We start from the raw sequence: 12,964 nt of genomic DNA, 5'->3' as shown, positions 1-12,964 counted from the left end.
TTCAATAAATGGTGCTGGGAAAATTGGCAGCTATATACAGAAGAATGAAACTCAACCATTCTCTAACACCATACACAAAGCTAAACTCAAAATGGATGAAAGACCTCAATGTGAGACGGGAATCCATCAAAATCCTAGAGGAGAACACAGGCAGTAACCTCTCTGACATGGGCCACAGCAACTTCTTCCAAGATAATCTCCAAAGGCAAGTGAAACAAAAGCAAAAATGGACTTTGGGGACTTCATCAAGATAAAAAACTTCTGCACAACAAAGGAAACAATCAACAAAACAAAGAGGCAACCCACAGAATGGGAGAATATATTTGCAAATGACACTACAAAGAGCTGATTACCAAGATCTATAAAGAACTTCTCAAACTCAACACCCAAAAAACAAATAAGTCAAAAAATGGGCAGAAGACATGAACAGACAATTCTCCAAAGAAGACATACAAATGGCTAACAGACACATGAAAAAATATTCATCATCATTAGCCATCAGGGAAATTCAAATCCAAACCACATTGAGATACCACCTTATACAAGTTAGAATGGCAAAAATTGACAAGGCAAGAAACAACAAATGTTGGAGAGGTTGTGGAGAAAGGGGAACCGTCCTACACTGTTGGTGGGAATGCAAATTAGTACAGCCACTTTGGAAAACAGTGTGGAGGTTCCTCAAAAAATTAAAAATAGAGCTACCCTATGACCCAGCAATTACTCTCCTGGGTATTTACCCCTGAGACACAGATGTAGCGAAAAGAAGGGCCATATGCACCCCAATGTTCATAGCAGCAATGTCCACAATAGCCAAACTGTGGAAAGAGCCGAGATGCCCTTCAACAGATGAATGGATAAAGAAGATGTGGTCCATATATACAATGGAATATTACTCAGCCATCAGAAAGGATGAATACCCAACTTTTACAACAACATGGCTGGGACGGGAGGCGATTATGCTAAGGGAAATAAGTGAAGCAGAGAAAGTCAATTATCATATGGTTTCACTTATTTGTGGAACATAAGGAATAGCAGGGAGGACATTAGGAGAAGGAAGGGAAAAATGAAGGGGGGAGAATCGGAGGGGGAGACGAACCATGAGAGACTATGGACTCTGAGAAACAAACTGAGTATTCTAGAGGGGAGGGGGGTGGGGGGATGGGCTAGCCCGGTGATGGGTATTAAGGAGGGCACGTTCTGCGTGGAGCACTGGGTGTTATACGAAAACAATGAATCATGGAACACTATATTAAAAACTAATGATGTATTGTATGGTGACTAACATAACATAGTAAAATAAAATAAAATTTTTAAAAAATTAAACAAATAAAGAACAATACTGTTGAAAGTGACAGCCTCATCTTAATAGAGATAAAATTCTGTTGTTTAGATAAGCAGCCTTGCCAACTGGTTTAACTCTTAGAATGCCATTCTTCAAAGGTCTCATTAAAAATGAAAAAGTTGGGCGCCTGGGTGGCTCAGTTGGTTAAGCGACTGCCTTCGGCTCAGGTCATGATCCTGGAGTCCCGGGATCGAGTCCCGCATCGGGCTCCCTGCTCAGCAGGGAGTCTGCTTCTCCCTCTGACCCTCTCCCCTCTCATGCTCTCTCTCTCTCATTCTCTCTCTCAAATAAATAAATAAAATCTTAAAAAAAAAATGAAAAAGTTATGGTCTATAAAGGAAAAAAACTTTCATTTCACACCAAGTTCAGGGGAAATCAACAGGATTTTTTCCATAACTATGTCTTGCCATGAATATGGTCATATGTATTTCTATTCTTAACTAGATTACAGGTCTTCACGAGGAGGGACCACGTTTCTTTTCATTCCCATGATGTTCAACACACAGACATTTAATAAATACTTAATGTCTTAAATAAAAAATAAGGAAGGGGAGGAAACCATGGAAGTGATTGATTTCAAGGCAGTCGAAAGGCTTCTGAATCACCAGCCTGTTAAAAGGAAGCAATAGGCATTTGATTTGCAATACTGAAGAGCATAGTTGTGGTAAAAAAAAAAAAAAAAAAGAATCAGGATTTAGAAGGGCCACTCTCAGGGAGCAAGAATTCCTGCCCTCTTATAGGTCCTTCTATAAGGACCAGTCTATGGCTGGACTAAGAATCAAAATGACATGAGACACATTAACAGGAGAAAATCAAATTTAATAGCTATACATATGGGGAATCCACACAGACATGGAAATGCCAAAGACAGGCAAAATGAGGTTATGTATGTCATTCTGAACTAAGCAGAAGGAGGTAGGGGTCTGGGACCTCAGAGAAAAGGAATGCATTTCACAGAGTGATAGAAAAGCAGATGTTTGGTAATTAGACGTTTGCCCTGCCATACTGATTGGTCACTCAGATAAAACTTATCTCTGTTAATAACCCTTATCTGGGAAAGACCTCTAATTTGGATTCTTCTGTGTAGTTAAATGAGGAACAAAGTTTCCCTTGAGCCCACAGGGTCTGAAATGCCTTTAGCTCAAAATAATCTACATGTCAAAGTGCCACATTCAGAGGGTGAGGGGGTCTGAACCCCTTCAGCTGCCTCATCTGAAACTTCCATGGGAGTTTCACATATTAAAAGTTGAGCTGGTAGGTTGTTTCATCTTATTGATCCAGTCTCTTAGTCCTTACAATAAATCAGTTCAGTCAAACTCATTTCAGAAGGCATGATGTAGGCATATTCTTGAAGTTGTATGGTTCAAGGTATTAAATAAGAGGCATTTCTATGGAAACAAAAGAAAAACAACGGTTAATGATTGGATCAAGACAGTTTCTGAGTCCTGAGGGCTGGCAGTTGATGTCAGACTTGAAGTATCTTAAGACAGAGTGAGGATAGGTAGTGCAATCTGACAGATCTTCCTGGTTTGTAGTTCAAATGTCTCTAGTGATCTAAGTGGCCCATAGAGCAAGAGCACAAAAATTGTCTATGCATTAGCTATTATGGTGATTTCTTTACATCAGTCATTTATATTTAGCTTGCAGGGTTTCAGGGAAAAGGGCAGTTTTAGTCATCAAATGATTCCAAGTCAGAAAGGTAGGAGAAAAACCAAAATGTTAGATGGAGAGTTGTAGCTAGGCATTGAAGAACACTAGAAGAAATCAGGATCTAGTCCATTTTTATAATGAATCATATTAAAATGTAATATCTACAAAGATGTGCCATTGAAATGTATTTTCTCTATATAAGCACTCTCATTTTTACCAAAGATAGCCAAATTAACAATAATTTGTTTGCAAAATAAGTCATTAGCAAAAAAACCGCAGCCTAATTATTTACGTAAGTGCATCAAGAATAATCATTGACCATATAGACTCTTTAGAACTTGCTTTGTTGGAATTTTTCATAAGGAATCTCTAGCCTGAGCTTTTAATAGCCTCTCAAGGCCAGAAGCCAAGCCAAATCCTCGCCATCAGATTTCACCTGCGATACCTATAGATTTGGGTGACTTCCTCTCTTCTTGAGGTCCCCAAAATATCCTGAGGTCCTGCACCTGCCAGGAAGTGACCTTCTTTACTTTCCTGGTAAGGCTGCTAGGAACTCTATAAGCAAGGTATCAGTCTGATATTTCCAAGGAGACTTTATTGGCTCCATAAAGCCAATCTTAATCGCTTCTTGGCCTTTTGGCTAAAATCAAGTGCATAAAGCCAATCTTAGTTCCTTCAAGCTGTCTGGTCATATCTGAGCCTATGCAGGTCCTTCGCATATGACATTCCAATCAAAGCCTTGGTAATATAACCAGTGTTATCATTTGTGTCTTGTCATAAGGATAACAGATTCTTTGAAACTTACACAAATAAATATATTATCATAAAATTCTCTCTGAGAGTTTCTGAATTCTGGAAGGATCTGGTAGGGAGAAAAGATAAATGTTTTAATTTGTTCACAAAGGTATATTTGATTAAATTGCTGTAAGTCAGTTAGCTTAAGAGGAAAAGTTTTCTTAAATCTGGGAAAAATTTTTTTTAAAAAGTCAGCAATGTTTCAAACAAAAAGTCATTAAAAGTATAATTATCTTCCTCAATTCATTGAGTCTCATATTATTAATTCTTGTTCTGTGTGAATCCAATTTTTCCACTACTGGAAATTTTTACCCAGTTCAGTTTTATGATCTTAAGCTTATCAGAAACCTGTACTCAGAGTTTTTTTCCATGAATCTCAGTGAAGATGAAGCACATTTGCAGGAAACTTTTACAGAGGCATCTGAGTAAAAGTATAAACGTCTGTAGGGGCACCTGGGTGGCTCAGTCGTTAGGCGTCTGCCTTCTGCTCGGGTCATGGTCCCAGGGTCCTGGGATAGAGCCCCGCATCGGGCTCCCTGCTCGGCAGGAGGCCTGCTTCTCCCTCTCCCACTCTCCCAGCTTGTGGTCCCTCTCTCACTGTGTCTCTCTCTGTCAAATAAATAAATAAAATCTTTAAAAAAAAAAGTATAAATGTCTGTAAATGATAAAAGACTTAAAAATAGCCATGGTTAAAGATCTGATTTGACTATATTGTACACCCGAAAATAATATAGCACTATTATGTTAACTATACTGGAATTAAAATAAAAAAACTTAATAACAATAAACCACCCACACACCACACACACTACACACACAATTTACATATATACTATGCACACTCTGTAAGAGTACAAATAGGACACACACACACACACAAACACACACACACACACACACACACACACATCTGATTTGAGTTCATCATAATGCAGCTGACAAGGAAATTTGGTTATTTTTGTGACATAGAACACCTCCAGATAGTAACATACCAGGACAGGGGCATCTGGGTGGCTCAGTGGGTTCAGCCTCCAACTCTTGATTTTGACCCAGGTCATGATCTCAGGGTTGCAAGATTGAGCCCCGTATAGGGCTCCTTGCTGGGCGTGGAGTCTGCTTAAGATTCTCTTTCTCCCTCTCCCTCTGCCCTTCACCTCCCCCCACCTCTTGTGTGTGCTCTCTCTCTAAAAAATAAAAATATAATAATAGTAATAATAACAACAGCATACCAGGATATCAGATTTCTAGGAGTTTCATATAATTTTAGAACATTTGTTTTAATAACCTACCTATGTAAATATAATCTAACAGTATTTGATACCACTTATTTGACAATGCTCCCAAGTAATTTAACATACCAAATAAGCTTAGTTAGTTTAATTTCTCACAAAATTTTTTTCTCTTGAAATGTTCCAGGGGCCCGCTGGAAAATTTCAGTTAGATTGTGGTGAAAAGACTTCTTTTTAGAATTTGATGTTGGAAACTATGTCCAAAAAAAATATCAAAAGATTTGAACATTTGATTGCATAGAATCACAATTAGGAAACAATATTTAATTATCCATTTCATCAAAGTGGCAATAAAAGATACCAAAGGCAAATACAGAAGGTCATATAGTTATAAACAAAATTTAGCTTTTAGTATTAAGATTTAAGTATTAAGAAGATCTGCTTCTCCCTCTGACCCTCTTCCCTCTCGTGCTCTCTATGTCTCATTCTCTCTCTCTCTAAAATCTTTAAAAAAATAAAATAAATCTCTCCCAATTCCAATCTTAGTTAGTCCTGATCATGCACAAAATTCTTTTTCAAAGATTTCCCTTCACAAACCTTCCACAACTTTCTTTTTCATTCAGATTTTGTCCTAAGCCTTCTATCTAAATAACCAGTCTCATTTTAAGACAAAATTACTTTCTTTTCCCTCAACAAAAATGTATTCCCATTCCTCATACCTTTCTTACCAAAAACACATCTTATTTTCCTTGCATACAGAGTTGCTTCACTTATCATTTCTAGCATTCTCAATTACATTGGGAAGACCATTACTTTTAGGGGCGCCTGGGCAGCTCAGTCGGTTAAGCGTCTGCCTTTGGCTCAGGTGGTAACCCCAAGGTCCTGGGATCAAGCCCTGCAATTGTCTGGCTCCCTGCTCAGCCCCTCCCCCCTCTCATTTTCTCTCTCTCTCTCAAATAAATAAATAACATTAAAAAAAAAGAATATTACTTTTAGAAACCTCAGTCTCCAGTGAAAACTAAGAAGTAACCAATTGTGAACTGTCTGTTACACTAGAATTCTTTAGATGGGCAGATTTATCAATATGTTTCATTTCATAATTTTTGGAAACATGTATTTTTTTTCATAGTACAATCTTCCAGTAAAGCATAAAATATGTTTACTAACAGACCAAAATTTATCTGTAGTTTTTTCATAATAAGACAAAAGTAGATAAACCATGCTCAGTACTTAATGTTTCATTATTTTATCTTATTCAGAAATATTATCAACGAACTTAACTTTACTTATTATTTAACTTGGCCAAACTTTAAAATTTTAGGTTATCAAAGATTTTGGAAGCCATCTGAAAGCTTAGCTACAAACCTTTTTATTTTTTTACATCTATTTAATTTACTTGTTCTTAACAATTATGCTTAGGCTACCCACAAAAACTTCATGAGGCATTAGACAAAGTCAACCATTATTCTAAGTTTGGGTTTTTTTTGACAAATTTTGCAACAAAAATTTCATGAACTTATTTGACTTTTAGTAAACACAAATAGAATAAAAGTTTTGTACTTAATGCTGATAACTCTAAAAACATGTCTATTTTAATTAAACCAGAAATCTTAAATTAGCTTTAATACCAAATATTTTCCCAGATCATGTGAGCTTGAAAAACATTTGGGTTAGTTTCTACCTTTCTGAGTTTTAGAAAGCCCAATCCTTAGAGGCACATGTCTTCAAGCCAACTAAATAGAGCTCTTTTACATATTAATTTTAGAAATACCATCTGGAGGTAGAGAAAATATCTCATATTTACAACATTCAAAGACACACACACACACACACAGACACACAAACTCAGACAAGATGTAAACAAAAATCTTAATTTTGTTTCTACTAATATTTGTGGAAAGGACAGTATACAGCCAGTTTTTAAATACTTCCCTCTATTTATTTATTTATTTTTATGAAGAACATTTCCCTAAAGTTTGCATGTCAAAGATTGGCTCTTAGGTCCTAGAAGATATTTGTACCAAAATTGATATCAAAGGCAGAGAGTATCTGAGTTTTTTGCAAGTTGCATGTTTATAGCAGATCTGCCTGTTATCAGAGGTGCTAGAATCTGGGCATAAAAGCCCTTTTAGCAATTTGTATTTTTAAAAGGCCTCTTTCCTTCTTTTTTTTTTCTTCAGTCTCAGAAGATTGTGGGCTGTGTTTACATTTTAAAGACATGATAAGATTTATAATTTCAAGGGACAGAGTAAGAACGTAAAGAAAAAAATTTTCAGAGTTTCCGGGTAATTGCTATTTAAAATGTACCCTTCTTTTTAAAGTACAGAACAATTTTGACCCAGTATCCTGATTGGTTTTTTATTTAAATTCAATTAATTAACATATAATATATTACTGGTTTCAAAGGTAGAGGTCAGTGATTTTTTTTTTTTAAGATTTTTATTCATTTATTTGACACACAGAGAGAGACAGCTAGAGAGGGAACATAAGCAGGGGGAACGGGAGAGGGAGAAGCAGGCTTCCCGGCCAAGCAGGGAGCCTGACATGGGGCTCAATCCCAGGACCCCAGGATCACGACCTGAGCCGAAGGCAGATGCCCAATGACTGAGCCACCCAGGTGCCCCAAGATCTGTGATTCTTGAGTCTTATATAACACCCAGTGCTCATTACATCACGTGCCCTCATTAATGCCCATCACCCAGTTACCTCATCCCCCCCACCCTACCCCTCCAGCAACCCTCAATTTGCTTCCTATGATTAAGAGTTTCTTATGGTTTGTCTCCCTCTCTGATTTCTGATTTCGTCTTTATTTTTTCCTCTCTTCCCCTATGATCCTCTGTCTTGTTACTTAAATTCCACATACAAGTAAGATCATAATTGTCTTTCTCTAACTGACTTATTTCATTTAGTATAATAACCTCTAGTTCCATCCACGTTTTTGCAAATGGCAAGGTTTCGTTCTTTTTGATGGCTGAGTAGTATTCCATTGTGTGTTTATACCACATCTTCTTTATCCATTATCTTGATTTTTTTTTAAAGATTTTATTTATTTATTTGACAGAGAGAGACCAAGAGAGGAAACACAAACAGGGGGAGTGAGAGAGGGAGAAGCAGGCTTCCTGGAGCAGGGAGCCCGATGTGGGGCTCGATCCCAGGACCCTGGGATCATGACCTGAGCTGAAGGCAGACGCTTAATGACTGAGCCACCCAGGTGCCCCATATCCTGATTTTTTTTTTTTTAAGATTTTGTTTATTTATTTGACGGAGAGAGACACAGCGAGAGAGGGAACACAAGCAGGGGGAGTGGGAGAGGGAGAAGCAGGCTTCCCGCAGAGCAGGGAGCCCGATGCGGGGCTCGATCCCAGGACTCTGGGATCATGACCTGAGCCAAAGGCAGGCGCTTAACAACTGAGCCACCCAGGGGCCACCTGATTATTTTTAATAATATCCACAAACATCTTGAGAGAAATAGGCAAGGTTTGGAGATTAATAAAATGGGTGGGATTTAACTTGTATCTAGGGTTGTAGTTTGGTTTTGTAAAGATTTCTAAGATAAGGGCAGTTGTTCCTAATTCCCCAAAGAACTGGATTATACCTTGAATATCAATGAATATCAAAGAATTACCTCATCTGTTTAACCAAATTTGTTCTTTATATCAGGGAGAATTTTAACTAAAATGGGAGCTAAAAGATTTATGCTTTTGTAAAGTCTGTATAAAGCATTTTATTAAAATCCTTTTTTCTGGGAATACAATTTAACCTTGGCTTCTATTAGCCCCTGAATATTGGCCTTTGGCAAATCACTTGTAGGAGGGCCCAGGAGAAATCTTGATCATCTATTTCCTCAAAAGGGAAGGTTGTGAATATGGCCAAATAATCATTCTAATTGCTCTCTAAATTTAGTAGGATCTTTTGAAAGGTAAAAGGGCTTTATAATTTAAAAGCTCTCCTGTTGTCCAAGGGACATAAATTTTTTTTGTAGTGGGGGTCTAGGGTACTCCTGCAAAGGACATTGTATAGGAATGCCTGAGGGTAGACAGCCTGATGATAGAGCCCCAGAAGGTCAGAGCAAAAACAGCCCAGCCTCAAGTGCTTTTGTTAAATTTCTTTTCTGGCTTTTAACATTTATGTGAGCAACCTATATACTTAGGACCTAGAGTTTAGGCCAGAATGATCTCTGTAAATCTTGTAGGGAAACAGAAATTCAAACAGACAGATGCAACCCGATTTTAATAAGGGGAATTTATATTGGATGTGGACATTTCTTTTTGTTTGATGTCTAATTTCTGTTCTTTTATCTTGTCAAGGGAGTCCCTGAGGCTAGCCATTATACTAATAAGACAACTGAGAACTCTTCATAATATATATGTTTTTTTTAAGATTTTTATTTATTTATTCATGAGAGACAGAGAGAGAGAGAGAGAGAGGCAGAGGGAGAAGCAGGCTCCCAAGGAGCAGGGAGCCCAATGCGGGACTCGATCCCAGGACTCTGGGATCATGACCTGAGCCGAAGGCAGACACTTAACCATCTGAGCCACCCAGGAGCCCTAATATTTATGTTTTTTAAATATAGCCCTTATCTGGCCATTGACAAGTAGGATCTCTTAATAGTAACTCAAACCAATAAGACTTTTAATGGCTTAAACAAAGACATAAAAGGTGTCCAGAGAGGGCATAGATGACGCAGCCCCCATGATCCACAGCTTCACTCCTAATATGAGTCTAAGAAAGCAAAGCCCTTCATTGCACAGGTGGTAAGGAGATGCAGTGAAATCAGTGTCTCCAGGCTCCCACGAAAATGTGAGATGTGCCCACTCACAGACCCGCTAATCTGTGACACCAGGAAGGTGCTTCTGGAACTTTCTAACAATAACAAGCAACAAAGGTTGAGACAACAAAGGTTCCTATGTGGGACTTGACAAATTCCCCTGAAAGCTGGCATAGCCAAACCCAGAGAGAAACTAGGATCCCCAGTCTATTTGGTTGATCACCAAGGTGCATCTCAGTAGGTGCACTCTCCGAAGGGTGGATACCGCAAAAAACGTTCTCACTGGTAACAAAGCCAAGCTCTTAGGACATAGAACAAGACAAAAGGAAAAGTCTAACAGCTTTATTTAAGCCTTGGATCTCTTGGAGCCACACTAATACCTAAAGGGATGTGCCACGGAGTGGGAGACTGTGTGTGTGTGTGTGTGTGTGTGTTTTTAAAGATTTTATTTGGGGGCACCTGGGTGGCTCAGTCGTTGGGCATCTGCCTTTGGCTCAGGTCATGACCCCGGAGTCCTGGGATAAAGTCCCACATCCGGCTCCCTGCTCAGCGGGAAGCCTGCTTCTCCCTCTCCCACTCCCCCTGCTGGTGTTCCCTCTCTCGCTGTCTCTCTCTCTCTGTTAAATAGATTTAAAAACATTTTTTTAAATAAAGATTTAGGGGCACCTGGGTGGCTCAGATGGTTGAGCGTCTGCCTTTGGCTCAGATCATGATCCCAGGGTCCTGGGATCGAGCCCCACATCGGGCTCCTCGCTCGGCAGGGAACCTGCTTCTCCCTCTCCCTCTGCCTCTCCCCCTGCTCATGCTCTCTCTCTCTATCTCTGTGTCTCAAATGAATAAATAAATCTTTAAAAAAAATAAAGATTAAACAAAATAAAGATTTTGTCTATTTGAGAGAGAGAGAGCATGCACGCACACAAGTGGGGGAGGGGAAGAGGGAGAGGGAGAAGCAGGCTTCCTGAGGAGCAGGGAGGAGCAGGGAGCCCGATGCAGGACTTGATCCCAGGACCCTGGGATCATGACCTGAGCTGAAGACAGACGCTTAACCACCTGAGCCACCCAGGCGCCCTGAGAGTTTGTGTTGTTTTCCAGTGGACCTCAAGTTTTCTTGAAGTTTACAAGTGACCTAGTGTCAATCTAACCCATTCTGTGACCAACTTAAGCTATCACGGGAGTCTTCTTGAGGTGACGAGGCCTCTAACAGCTTTAAAGTGGTCAACTTGTGCCCACCAATTTTGCGGCTTTGGCTTCCAAGATGTCCCTTAGCAACAAACAACATAAAAGACACAGACAAAAGAAAACAAAGACCCTCTCTGGGAGGAAATGGATCAGTAACCAAAGAGTACTCTGCCAAATTTAACCAAAGAGTCGCCAGACTAGTTCCACAAATATTTTCTCCTGCAAATCTAAATTTAGAAAGAGAGAAAAGATTCTTACCACTCTCACTCCATCAGACTCTGCAGAGAGAGATTCCAGGAGACTGACGTGGTAAGAAATCTCACCATCTGCGGCTGTACGTCTGATGTCCCAGGATCTCAGCAGCAACAGGGTCAGGGCAAGCAGTGTCTGGTGAGTTAAAGTACCCTGCCAACCATGCCAACTGTCAGGAGCAAGAATTCCTGTCCCCTTACGGGTCCTTCTGGCTGGACTAAGAATCAATTTGATTCTTGACATGAGACACATTAACAGGAGAAAAATCAAATGTAATAGGCATACGTGCTGGGAACCCACATAGACGTGGAAATGCCAAAGACAGTCAGGCAGAATGAGGTATATATTTCACCCTGAAGGAGAAGGGGGTAGGGGTCTGGAATTTCAGAGGAAAGGAATGCATTTCACAGGGTGATAAGAAGAGCCGATGTTTGGTAATTAAATGTTTGCCCTGCCATCCAGATGGGTCACTCAGATAAAATTTATCTTTGTTAATAGCCCTTATTCTGGGAAAGACCTCCAATTTAGATTCTTCTGTGTGGTTAAGGGAGGGACAAAAGTTTCTCTTGAGCCTTCAGGGTCTCAGGTGCCTTTAGCTTGAAATAATCCACATGCCAAAGTGGCACATTCCAGGGACAAGGGCAGGGGGGTGAGGGGCGTCTGTCCTGAACCCCTTCACTACTCTGAGACCCTGGACAACAACTTCAACTTTTTCAGCCTTGGTTGCCTCCACTAAAAATGAAAAAGGATTAAACTATGTAATCTTAAGGGTCCTTCCCAATGTTAGCATTCTGTGATTTCACCAAAACTTTAATCCCAGCAGCTGAAGAGGTAAGCCTGAGATTCAGCTAAATAAGACACATTGCCATTAACACATTAGTACAAGAAATACAGGGAAAAAAAAAAGAGCAACCAGAATATTCAAAGATACTTGGGCCCACATTCTTCATTCACTCACTTTTGTATTCATTCATTCAAAAATACATTTTTGAATTCTCACAGATATTTTACTAGATGTAGTGAATGGAATGAATCCTAGAAATATTTTTTATTTATTTATTTATTTATTTATTTATTTATTTATTTATTTTAAGATTTTATTTATTTCTTTGACAGAGAGAGCACACAAGCAGGCAGAGCATCAGGCAGAGGGAGAGGGAGAGGCAGACTCCTCACTGAGCCAGGATCCCAATGCGGGACTCGATCCCAGGACCCTGGGATCTCGACCTGAGCCAAAGGCAGATGCTTAACCAACTGTGCCACCCAGGCACCCCCCCAGAGATATTTTTTTAAATACCCAATGCATTCTACGCTCTCTAAATAAGCAGGAGAGAAAGCACAAGGCTTGGAGTATATACACCTGGTTCTAGTCCATAGAGCTCAGAAAGAAACATTCCTAACTTGGTACTCTTCAGAATCTGCCCAGTTCCCTTTGCCAGGATGTGATGGGTCAGCCACAACACTTTTAGATATTTAGATGCATCCTTCCTAGAAATAAAATTTAATGATATGAGGACAGTGGGGGCAACCTGGTCAACGAGTGTCATCAATTATAAGACTATTTCCGATTAGACATTGTGTAGGAAGCTTGAAATGCCCTGAAATCTGAGAGCTCATGTATGAAAGAAAATTGATAGTGGTTTTCCCAAAGTAGAGAACATCCTGAAAAATTTATAGGACATTATCAGTAATTAGTATGAAACCAACATAAACTTTTCTAAACAAATTCAGATCAACCTAGAGGCAAAA

This window comes from Callorhinus ursinus, unplaced genomic scaffold (assembly GCF_003265705.2).
Source record: "Callorhinus ursinus isolate GAN/ISIS: 27379988/994484 unplaced genomic scaffold, GSC_fseal_2.0 scaffold69, whole genome shotgun sequence".
Classification (NCBI taxonomy): domain Eukaryota; kingdom Metazoa; phylum Chordata; class Mammalia; order Carnivora; family Otariidae; genus Callorhinus; species Callorhinus ursinus.
This window is presented reverse-complemented; position numbering follows the sequence as displayed.